The sequence below is a fragment of the Triturus cristatus genome, chromosome 5_1 (genome assembly GCF_964204655.1).
Source record: "Triturus cristatus chromosome 5_1, aTriCri1.1, whole genome shotgun sequence".
Classification (NCBI taxonomy): domain Eukaryota; kingdom Metazoa; phylum Chordata; class Amphibia; order Caudata; family Salamandridae; genus Triturus; species Triturus cristatus.
In genome coordinates this window covers 774,310,287-774,337,168 of record NC_140587.1, presented here as the reverse complement: position 1 = coordinate 774,337,168, position 26,882 = coordinate 774,310,287, and positions in this window count along the sequence as shown.

Genomic DNA, 26,882 nt, shown 5'->3' with positions numbered 1-26,882 from the left:
AACATTGTTTCCCATTTCTCCAGCCACGTTTTGATTATACACACCTGCAGGTTCGTCAAGCACAAAACTACATGTCCCAGGAAGCTTTGCGCTTCTTAGAGTGCTAATGAAAGCTACTGGCAACCATTACCCACAAGGCTCTGTGCTTCCTCACTCGTGGATTGACAAAGTTTTGGACGGATGGAAAATGCTCTCCCGGTAAGCCTTTAGGGAAACGGGGATTAGTCATTCCTAGGAGACAGGAGCGCTGAGACGTCAGGTCGTTTTGGTTACTTACTTAGTTCGTTTCGTTCGCCTTTTCAGATTCCGGCGCGGGAAAAGCATCTGGAAGTAGACCGCAAGACTTATTCAAGTAAGTTCTTGACTGAACACAGCTGACTTTGGTCCAGTTTTTCAAATGCGCATGTGTACAATCGTTCAGAGTGGCTAAAGAAACGATAATAGCAAACGATACTCATCTCGACCTCTCCCCCTCTCCCTTTAGATACATAAGGATTCAATTGTTGGTAGCCGGATAAAAGGATACGTTCCCTTCTTGCAGTAAGTTGAGCAAATATCTCTCACCTTTGTCTACAGTCCGTTGTGTGTCATGTGTCATGTGTTAGTTGTGTAGTCCTAGTTAGTGAAGTCAATTTTAATCTAGTTGGTTTTGGTACTGTTTTGGTTTAGGTCCCTCTGGATTGGAAACGATTTGCATCCACTTCAGGCAGATAGATTTTCACGCTTTAAGGTTGGTTTTGCTAAGCCCTGTGTAGTGCTCTGTAGCTTTTCTAAGTCGAAATTCACATTCTAAATCTTTGTCATTGTTCATTGCAGAAATTGGTTGGTCCTGAGGAGAACCCTTAAATTCTGGGGTTCGAAACGCGTCGACCAGTTCTCATTCTCCTTGTGTTGCACCGCTTTCAAAATATTTTTCTCTTTTGTGAAGTCTATAAAACAATTGGTCATATTTATTGTGGACAATATAATAATGAAATGTTGTCTGAACATTCAAACTGAGTTGTTTTTGATGGTACAAGGGAAAGAAGGTCACCACAAGGATTTTGTTTTTGAATGTTTGTTGTGTATGCATGAGTATAATGGCCATGAGTGTTTGATGATGTTTGTACATACTTTTTATTTTTTGTTTCCAGGGGATTATTAATTGTTGGTGATTATAATATATGTTTTGTAAAAAAATGTTTGTAGATAAGACCTTAGCGCAACAAAAGAAATTTCTTTGCGCAAAATTATGCTTTTAAATATGAAATAAATTCAAATCATTTCCATTAAATAATAAGGAAATTCATAAAGCCCTCCTTTTGAGTTTCATTTCTTTCCAGGAGTCAGTAAAGTATTGTGTTGAAGATTCTCAGCTTGGACTACTTGCTTTGTTTTCTTGACTGCACACAAAAAGCAGTTCACTCTTCCTTCAGAAATACCAGGTCGTGGGAATCCAAAACGACATCTTGTGTAAAATGTTCCTTTGCATCTGTCGTGTCAACGATAGTACTTCCCACATCTATGAGTTTGAAACCATAGAACTTGTTGTCATGAGCTCTTTTCACCACAGGTTTTTAGGATGGCATATGTCACATACTGTTCTATGAAACTCAAGACAGACTGATCACTGTCTGTTCCAAATTTTGGAACATCTTTTACCCATAACAGTATGTGAATAATGTGCAGCACCTCTAGCTTGTTACTCTTTAACAGAAAAGAAATCAGTTACTTCACCAAGAGGAGGATTTGTTTTGTTGCAAATGAAAGACATCAGTGCTAGAAACCTGTGGATAAAATATCTGCATACGTTTGCAAGATCCAATCAGCAACATTTTCCAGCTGTCTTGTCTTTGATGTCCTTTATGTTTGAGTTTGCTTCTCGCAAGAATTCAAGCAGGTCATCCTCCCACATACACAACACAACTGAGTGTTAGAAACCAAGTAGGTGCTACTAGGCTTCTCAAAATACATTTAAGCTCACCAGGTCGACACTACCAATACTCATTGGTGTCATGTTGGCACACCATCAAATTAAGTTGGGTATATTTCAGGTTTTCTTCTTTTCCTTGAACCTTGTCAACAAATTCCCTTGCTGTGAGATTTTGGAGATTCACTCCGGTTTTGAGAATGTGGTTTACTGCATAAGATAGTCCTGACAAGTCACTCACAAACAGTAGATGAAATATATAGGGAATACACTGGTGAAATCTAGGATTCTCTGAATATAGTCTAGTTGATCTGTACTCAGCTGCTGATTTTTGTACAGGCCGGTCATCATATCTACCACTTACTTCAGTAGGAAACAGGTGTGGAAAAGAGGGAGCTTCTATACATTTTTCTAACACACTCCAGGGAGCTCCTTTAGCTTCTTTCATTTGAAAGAGATCAATACAATTACTAATCTCTTCAAAAATGCAGAGGATGAATACTGCAGTGTTAATACATTTCTTCTGATCTGGATCGATTCACCGTTTCAATCTGACCTCTTGATGATGATGTGTCATTCTCCATATGTGTTATATCTTGAAGAACATCTACGTTTTTATAATAAATAATATTTTGTAACAGATATAATTGCTTTTTTTAGTTTACTAAGATCAACTAACTCTTGCCATTTTTTTTTGCTCTTCGTAGGGACACCACTGACTAGAATAATAAGTGGTTCTTCAAAATATCTCTGTACCCCAATAGTTTCAATATTCTGCTTGCAATCTTATGACAAATACACAACTCTACTTTTAAGATTTTTCTGTAAGTCTGTTGGAGGTAACTTTCCTGTGTTTGGCTCCATACGAACTATAGCTTGGATTGGATGTATATATTGTTTTAGAACTGATTCATAAACAGTTAAATCTTGATGTTCTTGTGACAATGGAACTAATTCTAACTTGTTGTGGTTGGCATTTTATTTTCTTCCAACTTATCATAACTGTACTTACATATAATTTGTCATGAGGAACAAGCAAAGAGTTCCATTACAAATAAATAGGCTGAAAAGTCAAGTCACTAATCTCTGTTCTCTCCTTCAGTTTTTGAACACACAACAATATTGCGAGTTTCATACAAACACAGTTTGGTTTCTCTGAACAAACTGTGTTAAACTTTGTAATCTCTTCTATAACATTATCAGCAGAAATACCTGTGCCCTGTTCCTCTACACCCGCAGATCCCAAGTCCTCATTTTCCCTACACCCCTATTCAGGATCAAAGAAACAAAACTGAACATCATCACAAACCTTTTCTATCTCTGCTTCTGTACCATGCAGAAGAGCTCTATTAATTTCTCCTAAACATAGAGCAGGTGTTTTCACATAGTAAAGCCTCCAAAATAAATGTTGTATTTTATAATGATCAACAGCCATCATTCTAAAGTGATGAAAAGTGCTTCTAGACACTTTCTTCGACTGACATGCTAGTGACTGTCCTGTAAATTAGTATTTTTCATTACTTTGCATGGATCTAATCCTTGCAAAGCTACAATTTTCTGTTTCACACTTTTACTTGGAAACTTACGCAGGAAAGTTCTCAATATATCAACAGATTCTTGCTGAACACTGCAAACACAAGTCCACCTGTAGCAGGGCCCATCAGTTGTTTAAGTGTGCTAGTATATGTCTGTTTTAGTACGTTTATGATTCTCTCAATGTGCATGTAAGTGGCTGAACGAATACCTCAGTGCCTGTGTTGGTGAATAGAGGGATATGAAGTGTGTCTGCAACTGCCTTTGATACTGCTAGATACATAACTTGTTTTCTGAGTATGTGAGTAAATGTATAAGTCCCTTTGTAATTTTTTGACTGGGTGAGCCAGAGGCTCTATGCTTTTGAAAACATGTATGTCAGTTGCATTATGGGTGGTATACTCTATGTAGTACTTGGCATAGGGGTCTGCGAGTTCATGAGTAATTTACTGAAAGTCAAAGGACACCTCTCATCTTTTAAACACAAACCACTGTGGTTAATAGCATACCTACAGCCTATATGAGAGGTGAGTTATGTGTACTAAAAACGTGGCTTTAAGATTTGATGAAGCAAATTTACATGCCAAATCAAACTGGCAATGACAGTGCACTGACACTCCACTAGTAGTCTTCACCCTTGTTTAAAGGACTATTTGTCTGGTTGGATGACTAGGTTGTGTCAGTAATTGCCTACATATCTGACTGAGTGTTGGAATCTATTTGTACAAGTAGTAGCAGATGTTTAAGTTAGTGTGCCGGTATATGATTGTTTGTTTTAGTAAGTCTGTGGCTCTCTCAATGTGAATGTAAGTGGCTGAATGAATAACTAAGGGTCCCTGTCGGTAAATACATGGATTTTTAAGTATGTCGAGCTAAGGGTCCGTGTTGGTAAATACATGGATTTTCAAGTATGTCTGCAATTGTCTTTGATACTGCTAGATACATAATTAGTTTCTGAATATGTCAGGGAATGTATAAGTCCCCCTGTCGTTGTCTGACTGGGTGAGTGAGAGTTTCTATGCTTTTGTAAACATGTATGTCAGTTGCATTATAGGTGGTATACTCTATGTAGCAATTGGCATAGAGGTCTCCAAGTGGACGAGTAACTTATCGAAACTCAAAAGGACATCCTTCATCATTTAATCACAAAGCTCGTGCTTTATGGCATACCCATTGCTTATCTCAGAGGTGAGTTAAAGACTTGATGAAGGGCTTTTACATGTCGAGTCAAGCTGGCAGTGAGAGTGCACAGATAGGCTCTGCACTAGTAGGCCTGACCCTTGTTTAGGACTATTTGTCTAAATGGATGACAAGCTTGGATCAGTAATTGGCTACATATCAGAGTGAGTGCAGGAGTCCACCTCTAGCCGCGTCATGAGATGTTTAACCAAATGTGCCAGTACATGTTTTACCAAGTCTGTGGCTCTTTAAATGTGCCTCTATGAAGGAATAGAGGGGTATGTAAGTGTGTCTGTTACTGCTGTTGATACTTCTGCATACAAAAGTATCAATCAAAAATACTTTATTTCCAAGAAATAAATTCTTACAGAAATATTGCACATTACCCTATTCACTAGTAAACAACTATGAATGTCATAAAATTAGTAGCGCTCAGCACACATTTATATCTATTTAACCAACACATGACATCGGCTAATAACAATATAAACACTTAAAATGTCCAATACTAAAACACGATAAATGATCAACAACCCACAATCCCATATATATTAAGATCACATTAAAAAGACAAAAGTTGCCAAATTAACCATTAGCATGCAACGTTTTTTGCTAAGGAACAACATTATAAACTCCAGCATGCATAGCAGCTTATTATAATCACATGGGGCTCTCTTAGTACACCTTATTAACAGGTCAAATTTCCCATCTACCACGTGGCCTTGCCCGATCATCATCTTAATGTGAACAGGGCTCAGTAAGGTCTTCAGAATTGTCCCGCATAAGTTAAAAACACTACAAAAAGGGGTTCACAGCCAGTAACTTACAACTCATTTTCCTCACATGAGCATTAAAAAGTGCAATGTGCATAGTTTTTTTTCAATCATTAGGTACTCTCCTTATAATCCTTGCTATCAGGGTCAACTTTCCCATCTCTCAAACCATCGAGGCATCCTCTTAGTGGCTAAGATTTGCATTCCAATTCAAGATGCCACGCTTCCAACTTAAGGAAAAAAGCCTAGCCTGGGATGTTACAGTTTTTTCATAGGTATTGACCGTGGCTATGGCTACGTCCTGGTATCTAAGGCCACATAACAATTTTAAACCCATATCTCCAGACTGAATCCCATACATTCTGAATACAGGCCGGAGAATCTTTTTTCTTTCCTTGAGGAAGAGTGCACAATCCATCAATAGATGGATCACTGAATATTTCCTACCCCGCTTGCAGTGGCATTGGCCATGGTACTTGTTTACTTTGGTTTTTAAGCCCTATATACGCCAACCTGGGTCAAGTCCCACTCTCAGAATTTCATTCAGTAGAGACTTGTCTGGAATTGTATATAGGTACAGAAAGAAATCCATGCTCTCCTCCAAAGCTAAAAAGGGGATAACTGAACTCTTAGCTTTAAGGGCCCGATTCACAGAACTAACTTAAGACAAAATCCTAAACTTACTACTTTTGGTATTCACAGAAGTAAGGATTTTGGCTTAAGTTTGTCTTAAGACAAACTTAAGACTGACTTAAGATAGACTTAAGACTGACTTAAGACAAACTTAAGACAGACTAAAGACAGACTTAAGTTAGGATATTGTCTTAAGTTTGTCTTAAGACAGACTTAAGACAGACTTAAGTTTGGATTCTGTCTTAAGTCTGTCTTAAGTCTGTCTTAAGTTTTTCTTAAGTCTGTCTTAAATCTGTCTTAAGCTTGTCTTAAGACAAACTTAAGACAAAATCCTAACTTCTGTGAATACCAAAAGTAGTAAGTTTAGGATTTTGTCTTAAGTTAGTTCTGTGAATCGGCCCCAAAGATACTGAAGGTCCGCTCTCCAACTGGTTTCAATAGCTCATTGTCTGAGAGTGCTCTTTATTTCTACCTCCCTCAGTGCGCAGGTCAGGAACTTCCAGGAGCTTCAACATTTCTATCACAGGGTTCTTCCTAGTGGTGAAGGTTGCCATTATCTCGGGTAAAATTAATTAGCACCAACAGTTTTTTGCCAAGGGCCGCATTTTTAATCAAGAAATAAAAGCGTAAGGCTCTGGCGTTTGCCAGCGCACTCCAGGCTGCTGTTCTCAACTCTCTTCTTACGACTTATATCATAGCATTTTTCAGTAAATCAAGGAGGAGTTTCAATTAATTACCTTCTACGCCTCCCCATGCAACCAGCATATCCATTCCCAACACCTCTGCACCATAAAGAGCCTGGGGTATCAATTCGCCTTGTATCACTTTACTTAGTGGATCAAAGGTGTAGCTACCGTATTTGCTGTCGAACGTCTTCAGGTCGTTCACTTCAGTTGATAGTAAAAGTCTCCGGGAAGCCACATGTTTAGCCCACTTCAGATCATGTGAAAAGATCATACCTAGATACTTATACTCTCTAACCTGCTCCACCCGCACATCAACTAAGACCCAAGCAAAATTATTTTTCTTTCTAGTGAAAAACAAGGTTTGTTTTTATCAACATTTACAGCCAATTTGTTTTTCAAGATGATACGGATTCAGGGTATTTAATTTTCTTTAGATTCATCCCCACCAGGTCGTCCGCATACATGAGGCAGCTGGTATGCTTGCCCCCAATCTTAGGAGAGCAACTGTGCGTACCTCATAACATCTGGGGGAGGTCCGCAATGAACATACTAAACAGCAGGGGTACTAAAATGCATTCTCAATCGGGATTTTCCTTGACAGGTTTCCTTGACCGTCCAGATCAACTTCAACCCAGTAGTCACTATGGGTTTTCATTACAAGCCTTAACAGTGCTCCAGATATATTCCGTTGCTGAGATTTCTGCCTGAGCATATCCCTGTCCACCCTGTCGAAAGGCATTCCGAAGTCAAACAAACAGCAGCAAATGGCACCTACCAACTTCATTGGCTTCCTTGTGATCCCCCACAGCATGAAACAGTGGTCCATCGTAGAATGCTTTGGTCTGAAACCTTCTTGCTCCACAGGGATCAGTCCAGAGTCAAAAGTCCAAGCAATTCCTAACTTTACTACTCCTAAACTGAGACAAAATCCTAACTTTATGACTTTCGGTATTCACAAAAGTCATTTAGGAGTAGTAAATACCGAAAGTCATGAAGTTAGGATTTTGTCTCAGTTTTGGAGTAGTAAAGTTAGAATTCCTAACTTTACTACTCCTAAACTAAGACAAAATGCTAACTTTACTGCTCCTAAATGCCTTTTTTTTTTTAATCCATTTTTTTATTAAGTTACAAATCAACACATGGCCAATTTACAGCAATGATCAACTTCCATAACTCTCAGCACATTATCAATCCCAGCACCCTCATGATCTTCCTTACTAAGCCACTATTGTTTTACAATGTTAATACAGTATTATCCTCTCTGCGATAATCTTCCCAATTTGTTCATGAGTTCTATAATAATACAGGGTGTTAGATTGTTAAATGCCTTCAATTACCAATACAGGTCGTATAATGTACAATACGCCATCACAATCAAACACCCTCCCCCCTCCCACTGTCGCCAGTGTGTCTGAACCCCTGTTCACCTTATTATAGTAACAGCATCCGTTTCTTCGCGTCACATCTTGGTCCCGGAACTCCTCTTGACCCCCCATTCCATTGTCACAGGGCTAGTCCTATATTCCTATCTCAGTTCTTGGTTCCTCATGGGGAGCCCATCAGACCCTCCCCAACAGGATCCCCTTCCCTGCCAGTCTCTGGAATCTGCAGCGCTATTACTAGTGCCTCCCACACCCTTGCTGCCTCCATCGCCTTCTCATTATTAGTGCATATAGCCTGCTGCAATCTAACTGTACCCTCACTCCTAGCCCACGTAAGTAGTTCTGATTTCCACTTCCCAATGCTAGGCCCTCGTCGTGACTTCCATTGGGCCGTGATCTCTCTCTTAGCCAGTAGCAGACCTAGATCTATAAACTTGCTCGTGATTTTCGTTTTGGGAGTATGAGGAAACCAATGCAAAATACAGGTGCCTATGTCAGCCTCTATTTGTCGCTCCGTGACACCACATAGCAGGTCAACCACCTCCTGCCAGTACGTTCCTAACTGTCCGCAACTCCACAACATATGGTGCAGCTCCGCCCCCTCTAGGTCACAGCACGGGCACTGGGCCGTTTCTATCTGGAAATACCAATTAATCTTGGCCGGCGTCAAATAGGCCCTATGCAGTATAAAGAAGTGTATTAATTGAAACCTAGCGTTCCTAGAACTCTTCCAAGCCCTCCGGGTCAACTGTGCCCATGTAACATCCGGTATTTCCTTCCCAAGGTCAACCTCCCACTTTCTCTGCAGGTCTTGCAAAGGTTGCAGGCCTTCAGTGACCAGTCGCCTGTAAATACAAGTGACCGCCTTAAACGTTCCCGCCGCAATCACTACATATTGACATGCCATAGAGGTCTGTGGTTCTGATAGTCCTCCCTTCCAGTGGCATTGTATCGCTGAGACCAGGGCTGCATGCAATAAATAATCTCCTCGCGGCAGATCGTACCTGTCCTGTAGCGTTTGAAAAGGCAATAACACCCCATCTTCATACAAATCCCCCATTACCTGGACTCCCATCGTCTCCCAGTCTGCCAGTGCCGACCAATCTCCTCCATGCGGGAGGGCAGTACACATGCCCAAGGGTATCTCCGGAGCGTACGGGCGACTAATTCCCGCTCTACGCTGGCTCCTGTTCCAACACTGTCTCAGCATCCGCTCTTCCACGGTTAGTGACCCGACACCCAGACCCTGCTGTAGTACTGTAAACGATAGCACGTGGCGCTGTATCCACCAGCCCTCTGGACCGTCAGGGCCCCTGAACTCCTGAGCCAACCGTGGCCTCATCATCGTAGGCAAAGCCACCCGCCGTCTCCCGTGTCCTCATATGAAGCCGCCAACCATGGATCTAATCTGCTTGAAAATAGCCCCCGGTATCCACAACGGCAATGTCCTAAAATAATATAGCAAGCGGGGGAGCGCCACCATCTTCAGGAGTGCCACCTTGCCAGCCACAGACAGTGGGAGAGTGCTCCAAAAAGCCAAGTTACCATGCAGTCCCCGTAAAGCCCTTCTCACGTTCCCTTCCAGTAGATCAGCAGGTGCATGATATATGTTGGTCCCCAGATAGGGTAAACAGCTCGGCTCCTACCGAATACCCGTTGCCGGGGCCAAGCCTGCTGTTGAAGGGATCACCGGAAAAAGACAAGTCTTCCCTCAGTTAACTCCCAGCCCCAAGATCCCCCGAAAATCTTCAGCAGGCTTGTCGCCCCATCCAGTGCCTCTCCAGTGTCAGCCAAGAAGACAAAGAGATCGTCAGCATACAGAGATATATACTGTTCATCGCCCCGCAAGGTCAGGCCCCTATAGTACCGCCCCCTCCTAGCATGCTCAGCCAATGGTTCAATGGCCAACGCAAACAGCAGTAGCCGTCCTATACAATAATCCCGTCCATCCCACAAACGCCTCCCCAAGGCCAAATGCACGCAACACTCGGTACAATTCTACTTAAAATCTTATAGTCAGATGTCGGCATAGATCACGGGCGATACGACGATCTGTCTAATGGATCCCTTCCTGGTTTCGGAAGTGGGATAACGATGGCCTCCCCCATGGAAGCTGGGAGCCTCCCCTCTGCCCGCCACTCTTTATAGACCACCACCAATTGTGGAGCAAGTAAATCAATATAAGTGGAATAAAACTCAATGGGCAAACCGTCTGTGCTCGGTGTTTTATTACGTGCCATGTGCTTAATGGCACTCTGTATTTCCTCCAGAGAAATGTCTTGCCCCAACGATTTCGCTTGTTCATCTTCCAAATGGGGCAAGGTTATATCAGCCAAGAAGTCTTCCAGGGCCTCGCCAGTGCCCCCCAACCGACTCCTATATAAGCCCTCGTAATACTCTAAGAACAAATCGTTATCCCTCTCTGGGTATAGGCCGGTGTTCCCAACGATGAATTCAACGCCAAGATAGGCGTGCCCCGAGGTGCCGGATTAGCTATCCAAGCCAGCAATGTGCTCGCATTGTACCGCTCCGCATGCGCCCGTGCCAGATAAGCCCTGTGATCGTAGCATCGTAATCTCTCTATCTGAGTCGCCACCTCTTCCCTGGCCCCCACCATTTCTTCCTGCTGCTTGGGGTGCTCAGGACTCTCCCTCTCAACTCCACGCAACCTGTTTTCTGCTGCTTCCACCTCACTTAGCAGCATCCTCTGCACTCCCGCTGATTTGGCAATGCACAATCCTCTCGTCACCACCTTGAAGGCATCCCACTCCATCGCTATATTAGATGCAGTCCCCCCCTTTTCTGTAAAATACTGTTCAATGCCCGTTTCTATATCCTTATGGAAGGCCGCGTCCTTCAACATCTCTGGGCGTAGTGGCCACATTGGTATCGCAGGCCTCTCCCAAACCCAGTTAATCGTTAGCAATAGTGGATTATGATCCGAGAGCGTTCTCGCCAAAAACTCACTGTGAAGGACTTTTTCATATACGTCCGGAGTGCAAAATATTGCATCCAGGCGCACATGCAAGTCATGTAAGGCTGAGAAGAAAGAATAGTCATAATCGTCTAGGTGTTGCATTCTCCGTGTGTCTACAAGCCCCCACTTCTCCTGCCAGTCCCTCCTGGCCCTAGCAATCCTGTGTATCGGAGCCTCCTGCAATGGTGGGTGTGACAGATCCATAACAACATTGGCTATCGAATTAAAGTCCCCTCCTAATATCACAGATCCGGTCAGGAAAGGCGCCAGCTTTCCCGACAACCGTTCAAAAAAAGCCATCTGCTCAACAGTAGGGGCGTATATGCTACACAATGTTACATCCAGGCCGTTCAGCCATCCCCCCACCACCACAAACCTCCCTTCAGGGTCAACAAATTGGCAGGTCATCTGGAAGGGTACTCCCGCCCTAACCCATACGAGCGACGCCCTCGCATACGCAGAATATGTTGTACAATAAACTTGCCCCCGCCATCTACGTTGCAACGCGCTGCCCTCCGCTTTGTTAATGTGGGTTTCCTGCAGAAAGGCCACCTGCACCCCCCTCCGTATCTAATAAGCGTGTACCCTGTGGCGCTTTCTCATCGTATGCATCCCCCTCACTTTCCAAGTCAGGCATTTAAAATCAAGTATTGTCCCCATGTTGATCCGTTACCCCTTGGCACCTCTGCACTTTCCCCACGGACACGCCGGCAGCTCCTACAACCCCAAACAAACCATCTAACAGTCCCCAACAGCTCCACCCCAGAACAGGTCCCATCAAAGCAGCACCCATCCAAACTCTCAACTAAACAGTTTCCCCGGTAGCTACCAGGGATCTCTACTCACAATAGAGGGGAGGTGGCCAAGAACCAGATGGCCCCAATTCCAACTCAGTCAACCATCCCATGCCTTACCCCATCCCCGCTAATGCTACAGCACCACTGTAGCCACCCTGAATTAAGAGAACTCCTCCCCAAGTCCTCCCTCCCCACCCCCCCACTTTCACCACATCACACCTTATAAACCTTATAAAACAGCAACAGATAGAAAAGGGGAAGAATGTTTGTAACCAAAAGCACCCTCCTGTCCCGGAGAGAGTCTTACTGTACTATGCAGCAGTAATCTCATCAGCAGTCCCTGGAGTGACATGAGGCCTAGTAACACTCGCCGAGTCCGATTCTTCAGACGCCGTCCCAGCCGATCCCTTCTTGGAGTCAGTCGCTCCCCTCTGTTCCAGCTCTTGTTCGTGAGATATCTCCGTCACTGCTTTCAGCGCTGCTAAGCGTTCCGTCTCCGTCTGAGAGACCGTCAGCTTCTGGTATCTGAGCCTCTGCCTTCCAGCCTGCCTTGGTCGGGGAAGGTGCGGGGCCCCCCCCCAGGCTGCCCCCCCCAGCAGCCTCCGAGCCGCGGCCAGCCTCTCCCTGTCCAGCCCTGTAGGATTCCAGCCAGTCCCATGCTTCCTCAGGGGAGCTAAAGAAAAAGGTCTTGTTGTCCATGGCCACCCTCAATCGTGCTGGAAACATCAGGGAATATTGTAACCCTTCTGTGCGGAGTGCCTTCTTTACTTCCAGGAAGGAGGCCCGCTGTCGCTGCACCTCGAAAGTATAGTCAGGAAACAATGTCACAGTGCCATTTTCCACCCTGAAGGGGCCCGCGGTGCGTGCTCTATTCAGAAGCAGGTCTCTATCTCTGTAGCGTAATAGGTGTGCCACCACAGGCCTGGGTGGCCTCCCAGGGTTCAATGGGCACGCCGGCACCCTATGCACCCTCTCCAGGGTGAAGAAAGACGACAGTCCCTCTGGCGCAACTTCCGTCTTCAGCCAGGCCTCCAGATACTCCATCATACTGTCTCCTTCCACTCCTTCGGGCAGGCCCACCACGCGTACATTATTCCTTCTGTTCCTCCCCTCGGCTTCCTCCGTCCTCTTTTCAAAAGCCTGCAGGCGTCGGTGCACGTCCCCCATCTGTGTCTCCAGAGCCTTGTGCGCCAGCTCCAGGTCTCCCAGCGTGGCTTCGGTTAGTTTCACCCGGTCTGCCAGTTTTGTGTGATCAGCACGGAGAATGCCCAGCCAAACCTGTGATATATCCTTCTGAAGAGCATCTCTAGTGTCCGTGATGACTTTAAGTATCACCTCCACTTGTTGCTGCATCATCCCCTCTGGATGCGACTCCGATGCCTCGGTGATCCATCGCCTCTTCCTCTTGTTCTGGGGGTACCCCCCCTGTTTGCCCCGTGGCTTGCCCATGATCGTCCTCCTTGCAGGTCTAAAAACTCCCGGCCGGTGCCGTTCTACATCTTCCCCCGTCGTCCTACGTCGCCGGAGAGTCTTCGCAATGGTCCACGCATCGGAGTGCCCTGAACGTCCTCTGCCATAGAGAGCTAGCCGCCACTCAGCCCCCAAATGCCCAGGTCACTCCCCTGGTTGCTCCTCGCAGCTCGTGGTACCACACAGTGCCACACAGTGTGGTACTCAACAGTCCACTTGGTCCCCTAGGCCATCACTCTTCTGAGTGTACATCACCAGGGTCTGGGTCCTAGACCAACAGTCTCCGGCAGCCCCACCTCAAATCCTGGGCACATGGCCATTAACCACAGGCATGCCCGCCGTGGTTCTGGCGCACACCGTCACCCAGGGCTCAGTCCCTGCTCGCCGTGCCGTCCCCACAGATTTCAGCATCCTTGCCATAACATCAGGGGTAGTCCATCAATGTGCTCCCTCTTGCCATCAGGTGCAGACCATAAGAACTAGGGCACCCGGGTAACCTCCACTCACAGCTTTCCACTGCCCCAGGGCAGCTCAGGCTACCGATCTGGGTAGCACCCGCAGGGTTCCGCCGCCTGTTCTCACCCCCCCAGTCGCCAAGTCAGCAGCTCATCTAGCCATCAGCCCAGGCTTCTCAATGAGTCTCCATGCGAGTCACGCCACATCTCAGGGTCCATCTCAGGCAGTATTCTTCCACAGGGGGTGCACTCCCAACTTGCAGGCAAGCGCCGACCTCTCACCTGCCTCCCGGCCCTCAATAGTGTCACAATGCTTGAGTCTTTCAATGGTGGCCGCACGCACACCATAGGCTGATTGCGGTCGCATGAGTTATAGTTGCCTGCAGTAACTATAACGGGGGAATTTCATTGGTTTTTTACGAGTGAAATGTCCAGCTAACTATAACATGTGTGAAACCTATGGTTTTTTAAGTGAATTTGCAAGGTTTTTTAAATGCTAATTCGTAACTATAATGTGTGTGAAACCTATGTTTTTTTCAGTGAATTTGTACGTTTTTTTAAATGCTAAGTTATGTATTTATTATTTTTTTTTTCAGGTTTTTCACCGTGCGCGCACGTAAATTGTTTTTTTTTTTGTTTAAATCGCGAGGTGGGCGCGCTGTGGGCACTCGGTGCACTTCGCGCACTGACCTCCCACGGTTCGCAGTGTGTGCCGTGCGCGCAGGGTGCGCACACCTCGGGATTTTTAAAAAAAATAAAAATTGTTTTTTTCTCCCTTGGGGGTCCTTCTGTGACCCCCTGACCAAGGCTAGGGGGTCAGGAACTGTCCACTCTGCCCCCTTTTCACATTCTCCACCTTTTTTTTTTCACCCCCTCAGACTGCGAGAGACAAAATGGCGGCCGACACTTCCTGGTTTCGACCGATTCGAATGTTTACCGACATCTAACAACCAATCAGAATTGCGCTCGCGCACGGCAGGGTGCGCGCACTGTGCGCGCACGGTGCGCGCGTATAGATATTGATCTGCTTTTAAATGCTATTTTCTCAGGAAATACTGAACAGATTTACACCAGACCTGCAAAAGGCACTTCCTTGACCTTATGGCTACCTCTCTGCCAAATTTCACGTAATTCTGTTCAGCCGTTCGGGCTGTAGCTGCGACTAAAGGTCCTCTGGAAAAATGCATGGGGAAAACGCGTTTTGGGACCCCCCCTTTTTCTCGGCCCCCGCTTGACGAATCACCCAGAGACTTTCAGGGTAGGAGCTGAGCGGAGCGCCCCATTAGTCTTGAAAATTTCGCGATGATTCGTCAACCGGCGCCAAAGTTATTTAAAATAGAATTTTGAGATTTCCTATGGAAACTAGGTTATAACTATAACTATCTACTGGCGACCGCCAGTAGATAATATATATATATATATATATATAGATATATATATAGATATATATATATATTACCTACTGGCGGTCGCCAGTAGGTAGTTATAGTTAGGACCACGTTTCCATAGGAAATCCGCAACATTCTATTTTGAATAACTTTTGCGCCGGTCGACGAATCCTTGCGATTTCAAAATAGGTGGGGCGCTACGCACCGCTCCTACCCTGAAAGTCTCGGGGGGATTCGTCAAGCGGGGGCTGAGATAAAAGGGGGGTCCCAAAACGTGTTTTTCCCATGCATTTTTCCATAGGACCTTTAGACACAGCTGCAGCCCGAACGGCTGAACAGAATTACTTGAAATTTGGCAGAGAGGTAGTCCTCAGGTCAAGGAAGTGCCTTTTGTAGGTTTGGTGTAAATCTGTTCAGTAGATTCTGAGAAAATAGCCTTTAAATCAATATATATATCTGAGCCAGCTTACGGTGCGCTTACGGTGCGCTTACCGTACGCGTACGGTGGCGTGCGCGAGCGCGATTCTGATTGGCCCTTAGATCTTAGTAAACATTCGAATCGGTCGAAACCAGGAAGCGGCGGCCGCCATTTTCTCTCTCGCACTCTGAGGGGGGAGCTGATAAACAAATGCCAAAAACATATAAAGGGGCTGTTTAGACAGCGCCCATGCACATAACCATGTTAGTTGAGTCTTCAAAGATCCCCCAAGGCAAAAAACGGTAATTTTTTATTTTTCGAAAATTTTGCCGATTACGCTTACCGTACGCTTACCGTACGCGTACGGTAAATAATTATTATGCATGGCATATAAGAGCACAGCATTTCCCCAAAAAATTTCAACAGATTACCTATCACAAGGAAGCGCATAATATGTCCTCCATGTGCGCACGGTGCGCGAAGCGCATCGTGCGTACATGGCCCATCTAGCGTAACGTGGGCACGCGGTGCGCGTAGCGCACCGCGTGCCCACCGTGCGTGCACGGCACTAACTGCGTAAAGTGGGCGCGCACGCCACGAATGGCGTAAAGTAACTTAGCATTTAAAAAACCGTACAAATTCACTAAAAAAACCATAGGTTTCACACACGTTATAGTTAGGAATTAGCATTTAAAAAACCTTGCAAATTCACTGAAAAAACCATAGGTTTCACACATGTTATAGTTAGCGGAAATTTTACTGATAAAAAACCAATGAAATTCCCCCGTTATTGTTAGGGCAGGAAACTATAACTCACGCGACCGCAATCTTCTGCTGATGACATATGTGTCTTTATGAAAAAAAAATATTTGTAATATATGTATAGCTAAAAATTTATGGAAGAAGACGTGGGCAAATAAGTGTCTAAATACAGTATTAGCATCAGCAGAGGATTGCGGTCGCGTGAGTTATAGTTTCCTGCACTAACTATAACGGGGGAATTTCATTGGTTTTTTATCAGTAAAATTTCCGCTAACTATAACATGTGTGAAACCTATGGTTTTTTCAGTGAATATATATATATATATATATATATATATATATATATATATACAAAACAACATCTCCGCATGGAGACAAGTCTGCTCGCACTCAGAAATGATAGAAGCAAAGTCCGTTTGGTAATTTTCAAAGGTTGCGATTTAATTCAGCATTCCAGTAATACTCCCTCTACGCGTTTCAATCTTCACAAAGATCTTTTTCACGAGGTTTAGTCATTACACTTCTACCATGTTTTTTTCTATTTTTAAACCATTTCGTCATACGTCATTGCATCACTTCCTGCTTTATATTTGCAGTGCATTCTGGTCAATGTAGTTCTATACATTCAACTGCTCTTAATTTTCTATGTACATTTTCACCCAATTATGTGCTATAAGCAATTATTGGTTTCTTCTTCATACTTCTAACTATATTCCGTTTGACGTTATTTACAGTATGACTTTCAATTTCACCTTTATAATTCAATGAAAGATCATTATTGTGTTCATATGGGGCACCCGTTACATATGTCTACGTTCTTAGTATTGAAGCAATAAATCCGATGTTACATAACATTCCATATCTATTTACAATTGGCACTATATATTTGCTTATTAATTAATCTGGTCGCATTTAATACATTTTAGTAATATTTCTGCCCTTCAATTGTATGCAAATTGCTACTTTTCTACCCTCTGGTGTTTTTTTTTAACTACGACCTTCTTTCCCTCATTGTTTTACTAGTGTTTATCCGTATAATTATTATAATTGGTGCCCTTCTTCTTTCCCTTGCTCTGAACATTCTTCAAATGTCCTTCATATGTGAATGAATTTAACTTCCCGACCATTTGAACTGCATTTAGCCCATTTATCGGATTTGTTAGAAGTTCTGGTTTACTTTCCACATGAAATTTTTTTAAATATTTTTTAAAAGTGCTACTTAAAGTAAAACCCTCCACCAAACTATATTCTCCTAACATATGAACCTAAATATATTAAAATTTACTAAAATTTACAAGAGGCAAATAGTTCATTCAGTTAATTGAATTCTTTATGCATTTACAGATGCAAATACATCTCTTCATCCTGGTTCAGTCCATTCGGAGTCATGGTACGAAAATTAAGAATATGTCTTGACTCTTTCTGTCTAAGAATTTTTTCTCTGTTTCCACCTCTTATATGTTTTGCTACTGCTTCCACCTCATAAACAGTCAGTTCCTTCCAATCTCCCCCATGTTTTTGTTCCATATGCTTAGCTACTGCGTTGCTTCTGTCATTGTTGACTGTCGCTCGCACATGCTCAAGAATGCGTTTTTTCAGTTCGCACTTAGTACTCCCCACATATTTGAGTGGGCAGGGGCATTCAATAATATAAATCACATATTGACTTTTGCAATTTATAAGCTGTTGGATTTTCCATTGTCTGTTGTCAGCCATTTTGATTTTTTTAGTGTTCTTTGCTATAGTGCACACTTTACAACTTGTACATTTGTAAAACCCCTGTGGTTTCAACCATATGGCTTGCTTTTTTTTGGGTCGGAAATGACAGTGAGTCTACTGATCTTTTAAATTTTTCATCCTTCTGTATGTGATGTTCGGATGATCTCCTATTATTCTTGCCACTGTTGGATCAAGATGTAAAATATGCCAGTTTTTTCTCATGATCTTTGTAATTTGTTTATTTTCGGTGGAATGTGTGGTTATTAGGCGGATCTTTTGATCTTTTTTCTCCTCTTCTGACATTTGTGTTTTTTTTTCTTTCAATAATTAGATTCTAGGTATTTTCTTTGTTCTTTCAAGTGCTGATGCAACAATTTTAGGGTTGTACTTTCTTGTTTTGAATCTTTCACCTGCCTTCTGACAATTTGCTTGCCATTCACCCTCCTGTGAACAGATTCTCTTTATTCTTAGAAATTCCCCATATGGGATATTGTTTATCAAAATTGTTTGATGGAAGCTCTCAGCATGTAGAACAGCATTTGTTGCTGTACTTTTCCGATGTAGCGTGATTTGGACTTTTTCATTATTGATGTCAATTTCAGTGTCCAGGAAAACAACTCTTTCTTTACTGATGTCGTATGTAAATTTTAAACCTGTTTCTGTGTTGTTGAGGATTTCAAAATATTCCTGGAATTCTTCATTGGTCCCATCCCAAATTAGTAGCAGGTCGTCTATATATCATAACCACATTACGGTCTTATTTACGTGCAGTTCATTTTCCAACGACCATGCAATGATGTTTTCCCACCACCCCATGGTGAGACAGGCAAAACTTGGACTAAATGAAAAGCCCATCGCCGTTCCTTTTACTTGGCGAAATATTTCTTCCCCAAACAGGAAAACATTTTGTTCAAGACATATGGCAATCATTTCCAACAACATACTGTTGTGGTCCCTATATTGAATATTCCTATCCTGTAAGAAATATTCACAGGCTTTTAGCCCAATATCATTTCTTATGTTCGTATATAATGATATCACATCCATGGTGACAAGTTGGTATGTGTCAACCCATGGGATTTCTTGTATGTGTCTTAACAGGTCTCCGGTGTCTCGTAGGTATGATGTAAGTTTCTTTACATAAGGTAATATATACACATCTATATATTTTGCCATATTCTCCAATTGTGCTCCTTTTGCCGATATTATCGGTCTACCTGGTGGTCTAGTTGGATGTTTGTGAACTTTTGGGAGGAAATATATTGTTGCCATCCTCGGGTGGTCAGTTTTCAAATATTTTACTTCATCTTCATCCAGGAGGTTTTGATTCATCCAAGTTGTTAATGTATCATCAAGTTCTTCTTTCCATCTCATTGTTGGATTTTCTTTAAGTTTTTCATAATATTCCCTATTTCTTAATTGGGAATATGCTTCCCGCATGTATGCATCTTTTTCCATGATGATGATGTTGCCACCTTTATCTGCTCTTTTAATTTCAATCGTATCATCTTTTTTCAAATTTTGCAATGCTTCTCTTTCTTTAAATGTGAGATTGTTTTTTCTTTTTTCATAGCTCAATTGGTACAGATCCTTAATAACTGATTCATGGAATATATCCACTTTATTACCTTGTGGCAATTGTGGGTAGAATTTTGATTTCGTCTTTTTTCCACTGGTCCCTGCTCCTAATTGTGTACAATATACATTTAGTTGTTTTGTTGTGAAATCTGGATCCTCGTCCATTCCCATCAGTGTCACAAAGCCTTCTGATTCTTTTGCTGTTAAGTCCATTTTTGGTTTAACAATTGTTTTAGTATATTCCAACATCTTAGGGTTCTCTGCAAAGACTTTCGCCAGTTTTATCTTACGAATGTATTTATAAAGGTCTATTCGCATTTGAGCTAAATCTAAACTGTTGGTTGGACAGAAATTGAGACCTCTTTTCAAGATTCTTTCTTCCATTTCTGTTAACACTTTTTTGGAAAGATTGATTACTTCTAATTCTTGTGAAAGCTCTTCAGAAATTCTTCCTAGGTCCATTTCTGTCTCATGCTCCTGGTTGTTACTCCAACACTTTTTAGGTTTGTTGTTGCGCTTCCCTCTTCTCGTGGGTTTGATCTCGTTTGTCCTCATCCTTTTCCTCTTCCGCGATTGGCACTTGGTAGGGTTTCCATGTTTTTTTCCCAATTCCCAGGTCCCTATGGGTATTAACATTACACACACAACCTTATTTCACACCCCAACTTCTCGGTCCCCACAGCACGGATCACCGCCAAACTTTCCATGACAACCAGAACCTACGTTGACACTTTTCAGGGAAGGTTTCATGAAGATTGGTCAAACGACGTTAAAGTTATAGGAAAGTCAAAAAATGCTTTTCCTATGGAAACATTGTCCTAACTATAACTACCAACTGGCGACACACACACATATACACCACTGGGTCATTGTAGTTAGGACAATGTTTGCATCAGAAAAGCAGGTTGCTTATAAATTTGGCACCGTTCAAGAAATCGTCAAGCAGGGGCCTAGAAAAACAGATGTCTCAAAATGTGTTTTCCACATTCATTTTTCCGTAGGAAAATTAGACACAGCTATAAACCAAAATGCAGAACGGAATTACAACAAATTTGATAGAAAGTAAGATCTTAGTCCAGAAAGCATGCTTTTTTGTCCTTTGGTGTAAATCAGTTAAGGGGTTTTTGGAGAAATAAAGACTCAAACACATTGTATATTTCATGCCACAGAAGATCAATGGAGCTGACAGGTCTCAGGATGAGATCTGATTGGCTGCCCCCACTTCAATAAAGATGTGACAGCATTCATCCTAGGACTCAGGGACTCAGTAAAAAAAAGATATGGGGGCAGGGTATAGATACCTTGACCCCTAGACATGGTGGGGGGGTCCCTGGTTAACCACCAGGACAAAAACTAAAATTTTGTTTATCTACTGTGTGGATCCACGGAGGATCAGAGGCTCTGATAAATAAAATGGCAGTCTCCTGTCTTTTATTAAAAAAGATCCTCGGTGGGCCATATTCTATATAATATATCAGGGGCAAGCTGGACTCCCAGCACTAAGAATGGGGCTTCACCAGCTGATACTGCCTTAATCCGCTAAATAGCACATAACACTCTTTCACTGCGCTTTTCCAGAAAAAGGGTGAGCCACATGGGAGTACTGCTTTTTTACGTAGTGTTTTTAGGCAAAGCAAGGAAAGACATGACACATTTTGACCCTTACAGGTCCTATTCACAAGAACAAAACTCGCTCTTTTCTGGACCGGTGAAGGGACAGAGTGTGAGTGTTATGTGAGATATATATATATATATATATATATATATATATATATATATATATATATATATATATATATATATATATATATATATATATTCCCACAAGGGAAATCCGGCGAAAAGGATATCACACGAGCCCACAAGGTTGATTCAGCAGGTGAAGTTTATTCCTGGCAGCTAGGACGACGCGTTTCAACCACGTCCGTGGTCTTGGTCACATGACCTCCGTCTCCACAGTGCAACTATTTAAAGGTACAGTAAGATTGTCTGTCATAGACATGGTAGAAATGAGATAAAACATGTATTTTCGTCACATTTCAAACAAAATAATCAGTGCAAAAATAAGTGTAAGTGCATAAATAAAATACATTACTGCAGTTTGTACAATAGTTGTATGGATATTGTTGGTTACATAAAATGTCAAGAGTACATTCGTTATTTTTTCAACAAGGTTCTCCAGTGGCATGTTTGTATACTGTCAATGACTAGGTACATTAGTTACAAAAATAATTAGATGCGCTCTAGTGCCCTTGAAACCCTAAACAGGTGTGGGAGTGCCTAGTTTTCTGACGAGAATCCCACACAGTGACGGTATAGTACCATGGTGTGCTATTTAAAAGAAGTGGTTAGGAGTTAGGGCAGCCACCAGAGACTCCATTGCTCATATCTCTATTGTGGACGTGATTCTCAGGATTCACTGCACAGCACACTCCTGTAAGAGGAAAATACGACAGTTAGTGCACATTTAGTCACATTCCTTTGAGAGCAAAGATACAACAGTAAGTGTGCGTTATATCATAACTCGTCATTATAAGTCATTTGATTATGCAGCTCGTACCACCCAGTGTCCTAATGGTTTGTTAAAAGCAAGTCACAGGGCCTGCAGTAGTGACGTTTAAAAACAGGGGTGAATGTATAATGGTGAAGGGTGGGGGGAGGTGAGTGCATCAGTAAGGCATGATTCAGTTACATAACAAGTGGTATTTACATCATTATAAGTGACTATACAGTTCCTCATCCTGGTTAAGGCCATACGGAAATTTGGTACCAGCCAGGAGGATAAAGCGTGATTCACGTTTGCGGAGTGAGGCAATAAAATTGCCTCCTCTGGGATTGGGGCTGACCGTATCCAGTCCAAAAAATCTGGCTTTGGTCCAGTCTGCCTCATGTTCCCTTGCAAAGTGCCTAGCCGTGCTGTAGCTGTGGTCTTTATTCGTGATTGTGCGCCAATGCTCAAGGATGCGTTTTTTTACTGCAAAGGTGGTGGACCCTATATATCAAAGGCCACAAGGGCAGACAATGGCGTACACAACAAACTCTGTATTACAGTTAATCAGTTGCGGTATCCTCCATTTGGTTTTGGTCCTCTCAAGGATGGTCTCAGTGACATTGTTACTATACTTGCAGGCCTTACAATTTCAGTATTTGCGGAACCCTTTGGTTTGCTGTAACCAGTTATTCTTGTTGGTATGGAGGTGACTCTGTACCAATATGTCCCTGAGTGATGGATGGTGTGACTCCTATCACATTACGCAGAATGGGGTCTTGTCTGAGGATATCCCATCTGTTTTTAAGGATGTTGCGGATCTGGTTTGACTGGCTACAGAATTTAGTGATAAATCTGGTGGGTTGTTTTTCCTTAGCCTGTTGTTTCGCACCCTTAGTTCTGCTCTCCTCAAGGATCTCCTCTCTACATTTGGTTTCTACTCTAGTTTCAGCTTGGTGTAGAGCCCTTTTGGAGTACCCTCTGCCTTTGAACCTTTGTTTAATTTCCTGTTTGGTTTGTGTGAATGATTCCTCAGAGCTACAGTTACATTTAGCTCTGAGAAATTCGCTATATGGGATTCCACATCTGAAACTGGGAGGGTGTGCACTGGTGGAGTGAAGGATGGAGTTCCCTGCCGTGTTTTTGCAGAAAAGATTGGTGCTTATCCTCCCTTTTTGTATGGTGAGTCTCAGATCTAGAAAATCAACAGAAGTTTGGCTGTAGTGTCTGGTGAATCTTTAAGTTACCATCATTACAATTCAAACAGTCAATAAACATATTGAGGTCACTTTCAACTCCTTTCCACACAAAGAAAATATCGTCTATGTATCTCAGCCACTTAGAAACATTGTAAGCCCACTTTTCAGTTTGTTCATTCCAGAGCACCTGCTTCTCCCACCAGCCTACCATGAGGTTGGCATAGCTGGGGGCGAAGCAAGTGTCCATGGAAGTGCCCTGCAGTTGTTTAAAGTGCACATTTTCGAACATAAATAAATTTTCTCTGAGACACATAGAAATCATTTCAAGCAGCATGTTGGTATGTTGTAGGTATTCAACTTTGCGGTTTCTAAGAAAAAATTGCCAGGCTTTCAGTCCGTCTGCATGCCGTATACTCGTGTAGAGTGCCTCTACGTCTAAACATACCAGCCAGTCCCCATCGCCCATTTGGATATCTTTGATTTTGTGTAAAAAATCTGTTGTGTCACGTAAGTAGGATTTCAGATCTTTGACATAAGGGAACAGGAAGTGGTCTACATATGTGCTAGTATTTTCCATCAAGCTGTTCTTCGAGGAGACTATAGGTCGCCCTGGTGGGTTGGTGTCGCTCTTGTGAATCTTCGGTAGAAGGTATAGGGTGGGTGTGGTTGGCGTGACATTTTTAAGGAATTGTTTCTCATCCCAAGTAAGGAGACCTTGCTCCTGCCATTTTGCCAGTTTCTCATGGTATTGGTTTTTAAGGGTGGCAAGGTATTTCCTGTCTACCTTGTCGTAACATGGCTTATCATTAAGTTGGCGATATGCCTCATTGAGGTACATCTCTCGTGTCAGTATCACAATGTTCCCCCCCTTATCTGAAGGTTTGATAACTATGTTGCGATCTTTTTGGGGATTGGTAACTGCTTCCCACTGTCCCTTGGTGAGGTTACTTTTGCTGTTAATTTTCCCTAGGAGTGAGAGTAGATCATGGGCTACTAGATCGCTGAACACGTCTATGTTGTCTCTAGGTAATCGGATACGTATTTGGATTTGCCTCTGAATTCAATGAGTGGTGTTTCGCCAGTCTCTACCCCTAGGAGGTTTGTTATGTCTGTTGTGTGTGTGGGATTGAAGGGGTCTAGAGTGATATTGGAGATTGTAAGAGGTGTCTGCTGGGCCAGGTCAGTCATGGTTTGTAGTGCTGGGACGTCCCTGATGGCTATGCCTATATCCTCATCATTAGTGCGGTTAGTGTGTGTCCCCGTATTTTCTTCCCTAGATGCATGTATTTTACACAGTTTTAGTTTGCGTTCAAACTTGTAGAGATCAACTCTCACTTGTGCATAATCTAGGCCTTTGTCGGGACAAAAAGATAAACCCAATTCTAGTACACTTCTTCCTACATCAGACAGAACTTTGTTACTAAGATTCATTACCGTTAATTTTTGTATGTTGTTCTCCATTATTGGTTTCTTGCTTTCTGGCGTCTTGTTCCCATGCCAGTGAATCTTGTGTTGGTGGCGCCTGATGTTTCTTCTCCGGTTCTGTCTGCACTTTCTTGCCTTTTTCCTTTGGGCCTGGCCCTGGTCGAATGTTCCTTCACTTTCTGTATTAGGAGGTGTTCCCGGGAAAAAGACTGTTATTCGAGACTGCCTGATGCTGTGCTGTCCACCGAGTCTTGGTCCGAACTCATGTCTGTGATGGACTTGTCTTTGCTCAATTCTAGCGATTCCAGAGCTTTGTCTTTCCTTAACTACGTTCTCACTTTATCATATTTTTTGGCAAAAGTTAATATGCGTCCGGCAGCATTGACCCTCTCGTCGTGCAAAAATTTCCTTTGTTTTCTGGCCACAACATCCTTTTCAAAAACTTTCATTTTGTCCTCCACGGACTTGATTATTTTGTCAACTTCTTGCTGTTCCTTTTCTTGTTTGAGATCATCGAGGATCTCCTGTATCTGTGCAAGCAGCGATTTCTGTTCCTCCCACGCATTTGCAATAAGTATTTCCATCATGCGCCTCGAACACGCGGTGGTGTTTTCCACCCACTCCTGCAGCACTTTCGATTTCGGTTTTGCTAGCGTGGGGGTGATGAAGATACGTAGTCCTCGGGATCCGGTTGACTTCTAAATAATTTTGTAGGGAGGTGGCCTCCCACCACCTACTAATTTACTAATATATATCTGGGGAAAAGCCCAAACAAATGTGACAATGGAAGTGATGGCAGCAGGAAGCAAAGGGGTGATAATAAATCTTTTGAATGTTGACCTGACTAAGAATGAATAAATGCTTTTGTCTTTGGGATTATCCTATTGCACTTCCACTAACTTTAATTATGGAAAAACATGAATTGATTTCTACAAATTTATGTGGCAACTAAAGTTGCAGAAATCCTTTGCAAAGAAAGAGTATTCAGTCACTGATCTGAAAGCATCAAGGACTCCATTAGAAACAAATCTGCCCATTAACGATATAGAGCTTCTAATGGAATTAAACCAGCTGGAATGTTCGAATACAGACGTAGCTGCATCTTTAGCACAGAAGAGACAGCGAAAGCCCTGGGAATAGACATATATGGCAGTGTGAAAACCCACTTCAAACCAGAGTCAGTATGCCTCCCAGTGACACCAAGGGACTCATTAGACATTTTCTCGGAGTAAGTAATATCAGACGTGAAACCTTTATCTGTACTGTCTGGTGGAGACTACATGTGTACTAAGGACACACAAAACCTTTGATACCATCAAATAATGTACAAGATAAAACAGAGAAAAGATAATGTAATAAGAAAATCAGATAAGGGAGGAAGTACTGTTCTGTGGCCATTGAGTATGTATGACTCAGAAGCTAGATCTCGGCTGAGAGATTGTAATTGTTATTGTAAAGTAAGGCACACAGATCTGACAGAAGTTAAAGAGAGAGATACTTTGGAACTATCCAAAGAGAGGAGTGGGGTTAATTTCACAGGATGTATATAAGTATCTAAAAGTCGAGACACCAGTGACACCTATCCCATACTTGATTCCCAAAGTTCATAACAATCCCATCAACCCTCTGGGAAGGCCAATCATATCTGCGATTGGCAGTCTATTTGAAATGACTTCCTGTTACGTAGATCACCTTTTGTAGGAATGTGTCCAAATGACTCCATCATATTTACAGGACACAAGAAAAGAAAAGAATCTATGATATAGCATTGGAAGAAGATTGCGTTCTAATGACATTAGAAGTGACATCACTTTACACAAGCATTGCATATGAGGATAGCCTTAAAGCCATGTCGCACTTTCTGGGTTCTAGACCAATAAAGCTACATCAACACACAATCATGCTTCTAGATATGGCAAAATGGAGTTTGGAGAATAACTTCTTTTTATATTGGAAGGATATGTGCAAGCATATATGGGGCACTGTGATGGGCACCCGTGTTATGCCAACTTACACATGGCATGGTGGGAAGAGCAGGTTCTCAGAAAAAACTTTTCAAAAGAGTGGAGTGAAAATGTGGTCCTATGGACTTGGTTCATTGATGATTTGTT